The 16,412-nt window shown below is 37.2% G+C and overlaps 1 protein-coding gene across 10 annotated transcripts in view; it reads right to left on the bottom strand.

Moving 5' to 3' along the window:
- BNC2 (basonuclin 2) overlaps window positions 1-16,412 on the bottom strand; it is a 417,278-nt gene that overhangs the window by 100,353 nt on the left and 300,513 nt on the right. The gene's annotated exons all lie outside the window — the stretch shown is intronic.

Raw genomic sequence — 16,412 nt, 5'->3', positions numbered from 1 at the left:
ACTCATTAAAAAAAGGCAATAAGCAATCAAAATGTTTTCCTGTCTATACCCACGGTTATCAGCACAGTGTATGGGAGACAGTATATGCCTATAATTTATGGCTTGAACTCCCCCTTGATATGACCATGGTATGTCAATGGAAAGTGAGTTCATAAAAAATAAACTCTCTTTCATTCTCTCAACATTAATTTACTGAGGTTCTATGATGTACTCAGAATGTGGATACAGCGAACAACACTGAGAACTAGCCATCAAAGAACTTACAATCTAGTAGCAGAAACAGACAAGCAAAGAGGCAATTACTGGAGAGTAAATAAAATTGCCATGCGGGCACTTGAGGTGGTACAGCCAAACACCGAATACAGAGAAAAGTAGCAATTTCCTGGAAAAGTGATGGCTAAGTTGAGACCTATACAGGCAGGTAGGAATTATCCTGGAGAACTGTTGGAAGCAGCCCATTTTAGGCAGAGATAGCGGAGGCAAGTGAGCACATGTCCAAATGAAGGAACCACAAAGCTGCCAAAGGATTTAAGGGGCAGTTCCCACCCTCTGAATTATAGCTTAAGCTTCAGATATAGGCAGAATACCACACCTGATGGGTCCACTAACCAGATCAGGTATGCTAACCCCAAGTTGGCAAACATCAGAGGATGACAGATGATGCAATAATAGTTACATGCACGTGTAGCACCAAAGAGACACAAATGTTGTATTTGCTGCTGGTCACCTTCACCACCCATTGCCCACTGCCACGTCCACACCATGGTCCTGCTGTGCGGTCTAAGGGGGAGGTCTTATCATCTCTGGCCCCAAACGCAAAGCCACCTTTCTTAAATTGTATGAGGTGTGTGGCTGCTTGGCGTGAGGCCCCAAAACACAACCTCCCTGAAGTCGGGGGACTTGCAACAATACAGCTGCTGGGGTGACTGAATAGCTAAAGGGACCTACATAAGCTTCCACAGCAGGCCAGAGCACCACTCCTCCATGAAAGACAACTGATGGGTCAAATCACCAGGGAGCTGCCGAAGAGTTATTAATGGTGACAGGTACACAACCTGGGAGACAGGTTGAAAAGGGAAAAAGATTATTTATAAACGAATAGTTAACAGCTGTACCTACTGCTAAACATTACATGGATGCCACAAACTGTAGAATTCAAATCCTGGGTTATTCAAGCACGAACAACTGCCTGTCACCCAAATGCAATGCATCGCTACAAATTAAGGTGGGAGAGATGAGACTTCGCAATGCTGCCTTGCCTTAGGAAGGCACTGTCATCCTGGAACTTGGATAGGATGTGGAGAAAGGCAGAGATAACCATCAAGTGAATTATGGTTCTTAATAATAATGATGAATTTGCAAGAACAGCTTTCTGATATTTCCTGAGGGCTTTAACAACAGAACAGATGCGAAATGCATCTTGTATTTTTGAGAGTGAACTGGAGTTGGGAATGCAGGGAGACTGAAGGGTCATCTTGGAATAGTAAAATTAGAAGAGAAAAAAAAATCAACCTCAAAGAGAAAAAGAAATTATATAAGTTTGGTTTAAAGAATAAAATTATTGGACTAATTATTACTGGAGATAATTTTTACTGTATTTTCTACATGAGTAAATATAACATCTGCCACTTTGATATGAACTGATATTAATGCTACTCTAGCGTGACTCTGGACCATAAACTAAATACATATGTACTATGGAAAGTATCTCATATATTAATATTAAGAAAATCAACAGTAGAAGTTATTCTTCCCACGTCAGTGTTCTGAAAAGCCTTGAAGCTCAATATATATTGAGTTGAAAATCTATGAGAATAAATACCTCAACAAATTCTTATATTTTCCTTTCTATAGGATTTGAAAATTCCTATGACCATATGTATTTTTCTACCACTACAATACAAGAGCTGTCAAGAGACGGAAAAGAAGAAAATAAAGAGAAAAAAGTAATATTCAGGAGTTAGTCTCATTTTAGAAAACATACAATATATGAAGTCATATATTGTTAATGGAGTATATATTAGTACGAGCTTTTGGAGAACACATTAGGACACACTCAGAAAATAACCACAATAAATGCAACTACTCTTACCTTCTCTCCATGGTAACTGTTAAGTGAAAAAAGCAAGAAATAGAATGCTCAAACTGGAGGCTATTATTTGTGTAAAAAAAGAAAAAATAATATTTACATGCACACAATTATAGACTATCTCTGGAAGGTATACAAACACAAGAAAGTAATAAAACGGACTGCATCTGAGCTGAACGGCAGGGGTACCTATGTGTATATATTACCAATTCAAAATATAATTTTTTATAAGTACCTACCTACTGACCTAAAAATTCGATTTCCAAATACTTATTCTACAAACACCCCAACAATCGCAATGATATGTATGTACAAGAATATTCCCTAAAACAATGTTTGTAAAGTCAAAACACTGGAAACAACCCAAGTATCATAAACAAAGGATTACTTAAATAAATTATGCTGTATCCACACAATGGAAAAATGATATGGAGGTTAAAAAGAATGGGTAAGATCTATAAATACCAACAAGGAAAGAGGCCTGTATTAGTTTCCAAAAGCTGCTGTAACAAATTACCACAACCTTCATGGCTTAAAACAATTAAAAAAAATTTATTTTCCCATAACTCTGGAGGCCAGAAATTGAAAATCAAGAGGAAGGCAGGGCTGTGCTCCCTTCAGAGGCTCTGGGGAAAAAAATCTGTTCCATGCCTATCTCCTACCTTCTGGTAGCTGCTGGCAATCCTTGGCTTCCAGGCACATCACTGCAATCTCCGCCTCCACCTTGACATCACCTTCTCCTCTGTGTATGTGTCCCTAATCTCTCTCTGCCTCTCTCTTATAAGGGTACATATGATGGTACCTAGGGCCCACTCAGATAACGCAGGATTATCTCCTCATCTCAAAAATCCTTAAGCACATCTGCAAAGAACCTTTTTCCAAATAAGGAGACATTCACAGGTTCCAGGTATTTGGTGTGAACAGTGGGAGTGGGGAGGGAAGCCATCTATTGATCTGTCACAAAGACTAGGATATACCATTAAAATTTAAAACGTAAGCTACAAGAGAGAGAGTGTGTGTGTGTCTATGTGTAAGATGAATTCATTTTCAAAAAAATTAATAAGACTGTTTTAGTACTCCATATGCATAAAAACATATGGGCTATAACCAAACAATTAAAACAGGGGTTGTCTCTGGGGGAAGGGGCTAGAAACAGCTTTCATATTTTTGCATTACATATTACTGCAATGTTTGAATTTTTATATCAATCTTGTATTACTTTCATAAGCAAACAATGACAACAACACTTACTTAAAAAGAAGGTTTGATATATTTTGACATTTTCCCAAATTATCTTACCTAACTCTGTCATGTTTTTGGTTCCTGTTGAGGAAAAAAGGTTTAGTCACACCTTTATAATAGAAGATAACTACCAATTGTTCAGTGGAATAAAATTTTATAAATATTAGATCACAATTTCCAAGAAGAGTATTCATAAAATAGGCTGCCATTTTCTAAGAAGGAAAGGTTTATGCTTAATGGGACCTTCTACAAAGGTCCTGACAACTATCCCAGTAAAAAAAATCCAAACCCAAATTCTATGACCTCTTCCTCAAAAACCAAGGATTTTAAACCATTTCTAAGGTTGACCATGCATAGGCATGAACTGCTGAGTGGTATTAGCTGTCTGCCTTTCCTTTTACCTAATTCTTCTCTTTGCAGGTATTCTCACTGAATACAGCTTCATCTCCAAGTCTTCTTCCACTTACAACGTTCAGTAACAATATCTTCACCATACTGAAATATTCTGGAACAAAAGTTCCCCAAATCATTGTCTATTTCTCTACTCCTTTTTTTCCCTTCCTTGAGAATTGCTAAATAAGCACTATGAAAGCCAGCTGGGGTTCCCTGGACTCTTTTCCTTTGGCCTGTAGAAAAACTGAGCAATGTCTTCTCTGTCTACAAGAGAAGATGACAGTCAAGATGAGCTTTTACAGCAAAGATAATATTGTGCTAAACAAATCTGTCAAGAGTAGGAAAGGCACTTAATACAGGGAAAATGGAAACCATAACGCAGAGAGAACTGTCTGCACTACCTTTTCTCATTCGTTCTCGAAAGTCTGTGAAATGCCTACTGTCTGAACGGTCACAACGCCAACACTGGTGTGTGGCACAGTTTGGGCAGAACTTCCGGCGTCCGAGAAGGTGAGGGGAAAAGACACATGTTTACTAACGGCAGACTGCTGCTCTGTCGTGAGGCCAGCCATCAAGCCGAGGCACGAGAAGGGGCAGGAGAAGAACGCGAGCCGGACAGGTGTCATGCAGAAGCAGTTCTGCAGTCAGGGCTCCCGGTGCCTGATAATTACGGATATCGTCAGATCTGCCAAGAGGCAGATTTAAGCAATGAGCAGGGAGGGGGCGGGCGGGGGAGGCGGGCGGATTACGAAACGTGCCACCCACCTCCCATTGGCACTATCGGTTTCATACGCTCTATAAAGACAGTCAAGGGCTCCCAGCCTCCCCTGAGATCAAGAGGAGACAGTGATTATGAAAATAACAACAGTTTTAAAAATTACCTAAATGTTCTAAGAGAGCTTTGAGCTCTTGCTTCTGACGGTGTTCAACACTCGCAAGCAGGAAGGCAAAAAACAAAAACAAACTGGGAGACCACAGTAGCCTCAGTCTGAAAGGCCACTCCAGGGCTACTTAAGCCAAACACCCTCTGTGAGTTTCAGCGGTTAAGCAAGTCCCTCTTCTGGGTGGCATTCCAAAGGCACCTCCTTCACATGTGCAAAAACAAGAAACCGGCACAAAGATGGTACAGCAGATTTCTGTGTGAGAGACTGTTTCTGGGGGGGAAAGAGCAAAAAAGAAGGGCGAGGAAAGCTTTGCTTTTTTTTTTTTTTTTTTTTTTTTTTAAACAAAACCTGCCTACAGACACTGGTGTGCAATGCCAAGTTTGTTAAAGTACAAGTGTAATTTACTTTTATATAAACATAACTTCACAGAGCTATCAGTAGGTTCCATTTCAGTAAAAACAAACAAACAAAAAGAAGCTGCAAAAAATAATTAAAAAACATATGGTGCAAACCCCGGCTGTGTTTATTTTATGACAGTTAACATTATTTACAGTGTGATCTGGTCAGAATTAATACTCAAAGGGTTATACACAAAATATGCCCAATTTTTCTTCTTGACCATGCATGCCAGCAGTTCTGTCAACCCACCTAAATGAATTTGTCTGGAGAACTCTTGGATTCCCCCGAAGAAGTCAATTATATTTTTAACGTGTTATTTTATTCAAAAGCCTTGAGTAATACCACCTATAAGCTGCCAACAGTAATACAGGAGGAGGCTCACCCCCTCTCTCTTTTTAAATAAGAGGAAAGTTTGTCAAAAATGCACTTTAAACCCTGCCATTAGCTGCAACAGATTCTTTAATTGTTCACTTCACTACCTCAGTTGGTAATATATATTAATAAGTTTAAAACATTCCGGTTTATTTTCTTCTGTAAGAACACAGCTACTACATTCTACGCTGCACATTCATTATCCATATATCCTGTTGAGAAAAACTAATGTAAACAGCTTCTCCTTGCTATTGGAACGGCTTTTGGAGGTGCTGACTACAGGATGTGCCCAATGGGACGTCACGACAGGACTTTTTCCCTTTACATGTTTAATTGAGAGGGTATATAATAGCCAAGAGACACAGAAACAGAAAAAGCAAGAATTAAGAATAATTCTTGCAACGGAAATCTTAAATTTTCCCCAGCCCTTTTAATGAAAAGATTCTAGTATTTTATTCCCACTGAAGCCTTATATTAATATAAATACCAATATTTATGGGACCAGGTGGTGTTTAGTAATTTGAGCTGCAAGAGAAAATGACTGCCTTGCTTCCTGGGCACCCCGACACAAGGCGCCCCTCCTCCAGAGCGGGTGCAGCCCACAACCTATCTTTCCAGTGCTACCAGGCACGGGAAACGGCTTCTTGCAGTGGTGCTGCTGGAGCCCGCTAGCACCAGCCCAAGAGAGCTGACTGTTAAAGGTTTAGGAATTTTTTAAAGCTGGTTGTCAAACATAGACATTATTAAAAATGAAACTGTATAAACTTACAATTAAAGAAATGATATTAAAAATAAAGGTAGTAGACATTCAAAACTCATCACTTCACCTACATTTTACTATTACCTGTGCTCTTGAGATCATTTACTTCTCTTTACGTTTTTTGTATGGTGGAAATACTATATAATAATGTGCTACTACATATCTCTTCCCAACCCTGTGTTCAGTGACTTGTGCTGAGAGGCTGCAATCAGCCACTGTGGGCTATTTTCACCATAGAAATCAGCAAACAAGGCAATTCGGGTCTTTTTTTAATTTAGAGAGCTGTTGTAATGCATTTACCAACATACCACGAGCTTCTCCTGAATAATGGATGACTGTCTAGTTTCAAAACTTAGACTTCATTTGAAAACACACATTTGTTTAAACTTTATAATCCCATCTGTACCCATTTGAGAAAGAGAAAGAGAAGAGAAAGAGATAATTTTGCTATGACAGATTTTTAAAAATAACTATAAATTTTATTTGGATCACTTATTTTTATGAAGTCTTGTAAAATATAACATGGAGTATGATTTCCGGATATGAAAAACATTAGATATGACAAATGAAATATACGGTTTGTGCCTTGGACAGGAAACACCCTGCACAGCCTCTAGAAACAAATACAAAGATTAAGTCGCAGACACACACGTTTTTAAAAAATTTTTTTAAATGCCTGGATTATTCTGTGTTTATAATAAATTAGTAAATGAGATTCTAGCCACTGCAACTCTTTTTGTGTATTTTTAAAAAAATCTATCAATTGATCTATGATATAAATACATGTAAGGACTAAAGCATAGAAGACTGAAATAATTCTGAATCAAAGCCAATGAAAAAAAGACAGCTTATAGGTGTTAAGATTTAAGAAAAATTGAGAGATAAATTACTTTTGCTTAAACATGTAGCAATAGCTGTTAAGATGAAGATCAGGATGAATCAAATACTCATATTCTTGAAACTAAATCTGGATAGGAATAAAAATCTCCCTATTTGTATTACATGGTACATCCACAATCTCATTTTTTCAATCTCTGGTTTATAAACTTAAAACAAACATTACATTTTTCAACACTGCTGCTATTTGTAAATCATCTACTAAAAGGAAATATATTGAAACTAAATAGCAAGCCATTCAGAAATTTTACAAATGCCAACAAGATAAAGAAAGGCAGGATAAATATTACTAGAGTTAAAATGAATGTTTTATAGGTCTTCCTACAGCAGCTAGCAAAATTTTATAGAAGTGAATTTTATTAGAGAGAAACACAGTTGAAAAATCAAATTTTAAGACAGCCGCTCTTATGAGTAACATAGGACATTTCAATGTAATGTTAAAAAATATGTCTGACTTCTAAAATTTGCTTTTAAAGACATCTAAATCTACATTAACATTGTGATCATTAAATAAATCAATAACTATGTATGTGCTTTTAAAAATAGCCTCATACTAAATGAATAATTATTATTTAAAGATAAACATTACATAATGTAAAGAACTCTAGACATGATATCAGAATATCTAAATTTGAGTGCTTCGTTTTGAATGCTGTGAAGTTTTTTCACTATTACCAACTCTAAGTTTTAGTTTGATAACATAAAACAAAATTAATAAATCTTGCTTTATCTACTCAATAGACCTCCATGCTAAATGAATCAGTACAAGTGAAATCCCTTTGTAAGCTTCAAGTGCTATGAACCCCAAGAGCCAATGAACAGGTTCTTGTTACTCTATTTATCATGTTGGTGGCTGGCAGGGCCATCCACTCTGAGTTAGGAGAAAAATATTTCTTCCTTGATCTAAGATTGTGGAAGTCTTCCTGTTTTAGCTTCACAGTAATTGAGATGACCATGAATAAAAGAATCACACAATAGTAGGAATGGAACATCTAACTATGCAACCTAATTCTATATGATTTGTACCTCAGGTTGCAAAACCACGTTGCTTTAACTGTTAAAACAAACAAACAAACAAACATGAGAAGATCATTTTTAAAAATCTGCCTGTCTCTTTCTTCCTTTTGTTATTTTCCCTTCCCTTATCCTCTCTTTTTTAACTGACTATAATATAAAATTGGGATATATTTTGTCATTTATTATATGTAAGTTTACGTACCCTAGTCTTAAATTAAATGATAAATTTCATACTTTTCTTCCCGAAGAAAATCATGCACTAAGGTTGCTTTTTCTCCAAGTCCCTCTCTTTAATTTCTTTTGTAGGTAAATCACATGCCCTTAACAAAAAACCCAAACAACAGCAACACAAAAGGTTCTCCATCCACGTATAAGAAGAACAGAGAAACCATGGCCAAACTAATTTTCTACTCGTTTAACAGGAAGAAGCCTTTAACACATTTTCATAAATAATCTAGATATGATTTCTACAAAAAACATTTACAATATGGAGGAGTTAAACCCCGGATTATGAACGGAATGATTTAAAAAGCAGCAAAACTTTTATACTCTGGCTCTGAAACCTGGAGCATAAAACGCTTTACAAAGGGATACTGATATTACCAAATTTTTAACTTTTATCAAAGTTGACATACTTCTAAATATAAAAAAATAATCTCAGGGAAATACCTGTAAAACTAAATTCTCAAAAATCCTAAGCAGATGTTGAACTCTGAGAAAGGAAACTAGGAAATCCAAACTTTGAAACATTTTGCTTATAGCGAAGTTGTCCATGTGCTTTTAAAAGATGAGATGAAACACTTCTTGTCACTTAATCATCTTCACAAGGATTAAGGTCAAGGGGGCACTGGGACGAGGCCATGAATTTTAAAGCAACGGATAAAAAAAAGTAAGAATTTCAAAGATGCAGTCTCATTTCATATTAATGTTCCTGCACAGAGGAGTAGGAATTGTCTAAGAAGTTGCACAGATGTCCTATGCTCACTGCAAACATAATTAAGGTCCAAAATCTCACCAGTTCTTGAGATTCCCATATACCCAACCTTGAAGCCTGGAATCAATCTACAAGCACCTTCTCTCTCCTTCACCTACCAACTTCAGTTAGCAGTGGTTTCATCTAATACTGCTGTTTACTCTCTCTGCCACTACCCTAATGCCAGGGTTATTTCTACTTGAACTACAGCAACAGTTTCTAACTAGAGAGTCTGGCTCAGGGCTCCCCCTCCTCAGTTCCACATAGATACCACTATCAAATGAAGCTTCCTAAGGCACTAGGAGTCTGGTGATCAATGATTGCAGTACTGGCCCCCCAGTTGTTCAGGCTTCCTTGTACACATGTCCTGAAATAATCGTAATCACCCCCTACCCCAGCCCTGGGTTTTGCATATGTGACTTGCTGTGGCCAATGGGATTCTAAAAAATATGAAGCCAGCAGATATTTAGAAGTGCTTGCGCATGTGGACTTGCCCTCTCCCGCTGCTCTTCAGAACCCTGCAACTACCTGCGTGTGAATAAGACAAGGCCAAGTGGCTCAATGATGAGCTATACTACACCCAGTAACCACCTCCCTCTCCCAACAGACAGCCAGTCCCAACCCAACAGCCAGATGTGTAAATTAGGCCATCTGACACCAACCAACCCACAGCCGCCTCCATCCTGTCAAAGTACCAGTTCACTGCAGAACATTCCAGTTGACCCACCGACTTGTGAACAACAATAAAATAGTGGTTGTTTTAAACTACCAAGTTTGGGGTGGTGTGTCACACAACAGTGGATAACTAATATAATCATTACTTACTTAACAAGAATCGACTTCCAATGACATAAAACGCTTTAAGTTGCCAATCAATACCCTTGGTACTCTGGTTCCATTCCACATTTCCAAAGCTCCCCCAATGTTCCTCTCCAGGATTCCATACTTCATTCCTACTGATCTTGTTAAGGGCATGTAACATTGTGTGAAAGTACAAAATGTGGATGAAATTTTATAAAGGCCATCTAAAATACCCAACGTGAACTTGTTGTGAAGTTTGGCAATTTCTTTTCTGCAGAAAGTCTTAAAAGAAAATCACTAATAAGCTGAGGTATATGAATTTTTATTACATCTAAATCAGTGTTTTTGGCCTCATAATTTAAAACTCATGAAAACACAGACTTTTGTTTTTGTGTTCCTCTCTTCATAATCATGAATTGCAGAACCTATTTGACATGGAGAAAAAAGCATTCCCCTCTTTCTCTCAGAGTCTTGTTTTTAAGCTCTGTCCACAGAAACGATAACATTAATAAAGCTCTCTATTTTTATTCCATAAATACTTCACAGCATTCTAACTCAAGCTAATATTCTAGTTCAAATGAAAAGAGATGAATTTTCACATTTTTATTCTTTCCCCCAAAGATTTATTTGGGAATGAAATAAGAGAAAAATTTGGAAACATTTTCTAAGGCAAATTTTGGGTTTCGTTCTAAACTAAATTTTTATTAACAAAAACAGTTTTTAATCTGTTTATATTACCTATCTGTTTTACACACTGGCCTGCATGTTCCTCAAGGTTAGTTCAGCTTTATAGGGAGAACTCCCTCTTTTTAATATATTATTTTTATCAAAACTAAATATTTCAAATATGACACTTAACATATTAGCATCTCCCAATCTCACTATGCTGCTCACAAACACTAACTACAAAGCGAAAATTATATGGCATCTTGCAGAGCTCATTCTAAGCAGAAAAATACTCCTGAAACATGTTTAGAGGTTCTAAACTTAACATAATTACTTAGGTTTTTCAACTACATATTCCAGATAAGGGAAGATGTATATACCATTCACACATTTGTTCTGTAGGAAAATATGCTTTAATTCTGTGAATGCTATTTCCAAAAGAATACATAGGCAATGACTAAAAGGACTATCTTTTCAATATATTCTATGAAAGTCTGATGTTATTCAACGTGTAAGTACATTCGGTCTCCTTCCATCCCACTCAGAACACTGTAGAAGTATTATTTGCAAAACTTTAGAAAGTGTTCTTATATTTAACATCTGCATAGTACTCTTTCACAAGTACTGCTGTAAATAAGTGAGTAACAACAAAAGAACCATGATCTTCCAAGCCCTCCTCAGCATTCAGATAATATTTCCTAAGTGAAACTGATTAAAAGATCTATATCTCAAAAAAATGAAAGAAAGAACACCATAGAAAAATAACACCTTACTGTGTCACCACATAACACTGGCATTTAAATTCTACCATCTTGACTTTCTGTTAATATAAAATAACACGTGACAGAGAAGGTAAACATCTTTTACGAAGAAACCCAATCCAACGTTTTTAACAAAAGCCAAACCTTGACTAAAATAAATGGCAACCAGACTCTTAGCAAGACATATTTGACCTGTGGCATAGCATAGGCAAATCTAAAAAGTTTGTGAAATCTAACTTTTCAGACACTTCTCAGGTCTGAGAAAGCACAACTTATACCCAGGATGCTGTTTGGACCTTCAAAGCAATCTGCTCAAGCGAATAAATCATACCTGAAAACCCTATACACCATAGCATTCTTAATAAAGTTCCTTTTTAAGAAGTATTCCCATTCCAAGGGTGTGCCCCTTTCAGGTCCCAGATACTTTTCCATATGGGAAATATAACACAGTAAAGCTTCCTTCCATTTGGTGCCTTGAAAAACATTTATGAAGAAGTTTCACTGAACATCTTTGATAATCTTGATACTCCAGACATCTCTTTGTCAAAGTTACCCTAAAATGTGAACCATGGAAATCATGATTTACAGTAATAGCCTGAATCTAGGTGTAAGGTGGAAAAGAGAGAAGAGAGAGGACAAAGCAGATGGTGTGGTCAGACGGACCCTCTTATTGTGCTTCCAAATCTGAGACTACTTTCCACAAGAAGAATCTACTGACACCAGACTACCACCCTCTTAATTTTATATATATATATATATATATATATATATTTATAAAACTTCTCAGTCAAATAAGCAATCAGGTGAACTAAAATTCTATGTACTATGTGAAGAAATCTAACTAACAAAGGGAATATAGACTAATTCCAAATTTGATGTTCTTTATTTTAATAGGCAACATACTTTAATATAAAACATCTACATTTTAATTGGCCCAGTTACTCCCTAAGTGGTGTTGGCAATAGTAATTCCACAAGAGATTTTCTTGTTCTAAGTGAGAGACTTCCTGGGTAGCTTTTGCAAAATGATCCTAATAGGGCTTAAAATGATCATATTTGGATTCTCACAAAAAGGGAATTTTAAAATAAGTTTTTATTAACTTGTCCGAGCATTTGTGTGTTAAGGCATTGGAAGGAAATGTATCTTTGCTGCTTAACTTCTGTGATCTAATAAATAGGTGAGTTTTCCATCATAGAGAGCAAAATTTCATTCATTCAAACTAAGCTAAATGTTTTTAATTCAAAAAGTATGGGCCGAATTGAAAATTAATTTGGTTTAGTCAGTCATTTAATTGCAGAGTTTGAATTAACAGTACAAGCAAGATAGCTAGGGAATGTTTAAAATCCTTTAAAGCATTAACTTTTCAGGCAAGTTGGAAATATGTCCAAAGAGTCTATTTACATATAACTCATTATTGCACTGCTTACTGATCGTGCTTATATATTCGTTAGAAAATGTACACGAATGGCCTCTGCTTTACTTTAGCTTAACTTGAGCCCCAATCTCCACTAAACTGAGAGCTGTAACAGAGCGTCATGGTGCCTTTTTACCACTTGAATACTGAAGCCACTCAAGTAAATGTTTGTTGAATGAATACATTTTCCTGAACCCTCAAAATAGAAAAACAGAACAAAATACACACAACATGAAGGAAACTTATCACCTAATGAAATGTTAAAAAAGGGATGATGAATCAAATCTGAAACAAAGACTGTATCCTAAGTAAATAGAACACATTAAATTATACATCTTAAGTTAGTAATAGTAAGTACTATTTAATTAATTTCCATTCTCCACCTCTAACTTGCCTATAAGTTTCTGGATTTACTTCCCCAAAGTTTTAGCCAGATGTCTCAATTCATTTTTCTTTATTAAAAATTAGTAGGCATAGTGAAGGAGATAATTTTACCTCTGTATCTGACTCTCCTACCATACAACTATTCAACATGTGTTTCTTTTGTAACTCAAAGACACAATCCAGAGTAACAAAAAATTAATCTGAAATTCTCAAACTAGCAGAAGAGGTTTACAGAAGCAAACTTTGCTTATAAAAATTTTGGTTCAGGAAAATACTAGAATTTTACATAAGGCGAATTCATGGCTGGAGAAAGATTTCTGTATAAGTACTGAAAATAATAAAATCATTATTTGAACACTATACACTTCAGACTTTTTATTAAACCAGCTGACCTACTCATTAAGTCGAAATGCTAACTCTTCTCACACCACATATGAAAACATGCATATTATGATCAGGTATAATGCATGAGTATACGGGTCTCCATAAAATTAAAACAGAGAGAAGCATCTACTCCCGACAAACACCAAGAATTACCTAAAACTCTGATTTAAAGTAAATCAAGTATTTCTCAAATTTTTAAAATAATTTTTGTAGGCGGATTTTCGAAAGACTTATTGGAGAGCGTCTATCTGTATCAGACACAAGTGTAATTGACTTCAAAAATCCATAAGCAAAGAAAGCTTAATGACCTTGCTTAATTAAAATGTGAAACGTCAGCCTCTTAAATTCCATGTATATGATTTTACAGGAGGCTTCAGTAAGTCACTCTCTTGACAAGAGCATTCAGATTGCAGAGAAGGCTGCAAAGGTGTTAATGACATTTACCCGCCTAATAAGAACTGTTCACACTTCATGGTTTTTCCTTGTTATTGCTCAGGACAGACACTAGCACCTCATTGAAAGATCAGTGCTGCAAGGGAAAAAAGTCCCCTGGAGACACCTCAGACTTGAGGAAAAGCACTAAATCAGGTGATGCTACACAGATGACATGTTTGATTCTCAGGGGTTCTTACTCACCCTGTGACCATGGATTTGAGGCAGTTAACACACAGCCAATCAAAACCCTCCCCCACTCCCAGAAGACAGGGCCATCCTCCTCTGCAGCAGGCAGAGTGAAGGGTAGGGAGAAAAAGAAACTTCTTTCAGGTGCCCTAGATCTAACAGGATCCAAATGTCTTGTACCGCTCTCAGTTAATCTCCATCAATGTGTGGCTGAATGAATACAACACTAACCTTTTCACCTAAGAAACCACAATTTCAATCCAATGTAAAGACACCGGAGGATCAATGGACAGAGGCACTCATATTTTAAAGCAATAAAGCACTGCAAAAAGGGAAAGGGGAAAAAAAGAGTTTTTTGCCGTGGATTTGGCCACAGATTCAACCCGGTTTCCCTGGCTCAGCTATTATGAATTGGATCTCTGATTCAGAATTGAAAAGCTCCCAGCGCTGCCCCTATGGATCTCAAAACCTGGCACGGGCCCATGGCTACTGCAAGCGGACATTCCCTCACATGTCAATATGTGGAAAAGTGATTCCTGCCGGTGATGGAATGACGGCTGACTCAATGGAATATACTCAGCATGAACTCTCAATTCTGGCAGAGATGACAGGACACAGAGACAAAGAGCTCTTAATTACTCTTTCAAGGGGAATTTAAGTGTGTTTTGTTGTTAATTTAAAATTTCTAAACCTGTGTGCTGTACTTTTAAAAGAAGCAAATGAGTGAACCAATTTAAGGTGCATCCCCAGCTACCTAATTCTGTGTCTTATCAACACACCGTAAAATAAACAGGCTTAATATTGACGGATACCCTAGAGGCAAAAACCTATGGTATAGATACTCTATGGTTTAAATGTCAGTTTCTCTGAAGCATGGCCTAACCTGGCCTGACCATAAGCCAATATTTTCAGTAGTCTGTGTTCCAAACATTCTCCTATTTATTCCACTAAGGAATGTGGGGGAAAAAAAATGCCCGTTGTAGACAAGTATTCCTTCAGAATCGCATCCCAGAGAGGATGCAGTGTGCACCAGAGTCTTCGAATTACCACATTTACTCAACTGCTATTTTTAAAACCAAAAAGAAAAAAAAATCCACAGCAGGAAAAACATATTAAAATAAAAATAGAAAATACAGTAACCACATTACTCATACTAACTAGAAAGCTGCCTCTGACACTATTATTATGGCTTTGCTAAAGAGAGAAAATTACATGAGAACAAGGAAACCTCTCCTTACAGACAGGACCTTCAGTTCTCAAAGTCTCTAAAAAATGCTTTCCTGGGGGCTAGAGGTGAGAAATACACAGTAAACTGCAGATGAGCTCTGGAGAGTAAATGTGTATCAACCAATATCTCCTTCTCTTAATTTGGGGTCTGATGTACTATGGTCTGTTGTGACCATGCGAGGCGTTGCACTGTTAACGCAAAACTACACTGTCCAGCCTACCCTCCAAGTCTCTCGTCCCAAGTTTACCTTGACTGAGAGAGAGAGAAAGAAAGAAAGAGAGGGGATACAGAGGTCACTCAGTTGCCACCAACAAATGAAAATACTTCCTCGATAGCAACAGGACCTCAATGGTGAACTTCTAAAAATAACTGTTTATGAAGTTACTAGCCAGTAATCCACCTTTTTAAGTTTAAGTTGTTCAGCAGCAAATGTCAGGTCTGCGAACCAACAGAATCACTAGTCCCTCCCCTTAGAAACGGATGGTGACGTAAACATCATGTGAATGAATAACAGCTTCTGATCAACAGGCCCAGACTGGCCTAACCACACTCACCAACACCTCAGCTCAAAGCTGCTCACCCAACCGAAATGCAACGCTCTCCCTTAAACTTGTTCACAACTCTCTCCAACGTTAGCACTCTTCCTAAACGGAAAAAGGTTTGTTCCATCCCTTCTGCTAAGTAACAGTATCTCTCTTCTTCCTGAAGAATCTCCTCTTTCAACAGGTCTTCCTAGAGTAATTCAATTTGGCAGTGGTCACTTTAATTCTACTAGCAAATGCATTGGCCCGCGTTCTATTTTCCAGTTGCTGCTGGCATTACTTCCATAGCTGTCATGCATGAATCAAAAAAGTGTATCTTTATTTATGTTTGTCCCATCTGCACAGATTTAGCAAAAGCTTCTAGAAACCTGCACAGATCCTCATCTCACTTTCTGCTTTTCACAGCCCTTCGTGATTTCACATATGAGTATTTGAAATGTAGGTCACTCCAAAGAAACAGATGGTAGGCTAGGGTTGGGTCTTGAGAGCCTTCCCATGATTTTTGCTATAGTCATGATAGAGCTCATTCCCTGAGCAAGCCCCTCTCATTCTCCACTTGCCCCTTCTGTCAAATTGGGGGAAACA

This window comes from Balaenoptera musculus, chromosome 6 (assembly GCF_009873245.2).
Source record: "Balaenoptera musculus isolate JJ_BM4_2016_0621 chromosome 6, mBalMus1.pri.v3, whole genome shotgun sequence".
Lineage (NCBI taxonomy): Eukaryota > Metazoa > Chordata > Mammalia > Artiodactyla > Balaenopteridae > Balaenoptera > Balaenoptera musculus.
The sequence above is the reverse complement of the archived record's forward strand: the minus strand, read 5'-3'. Positions and strand labels throughout refer to the sequence as shown.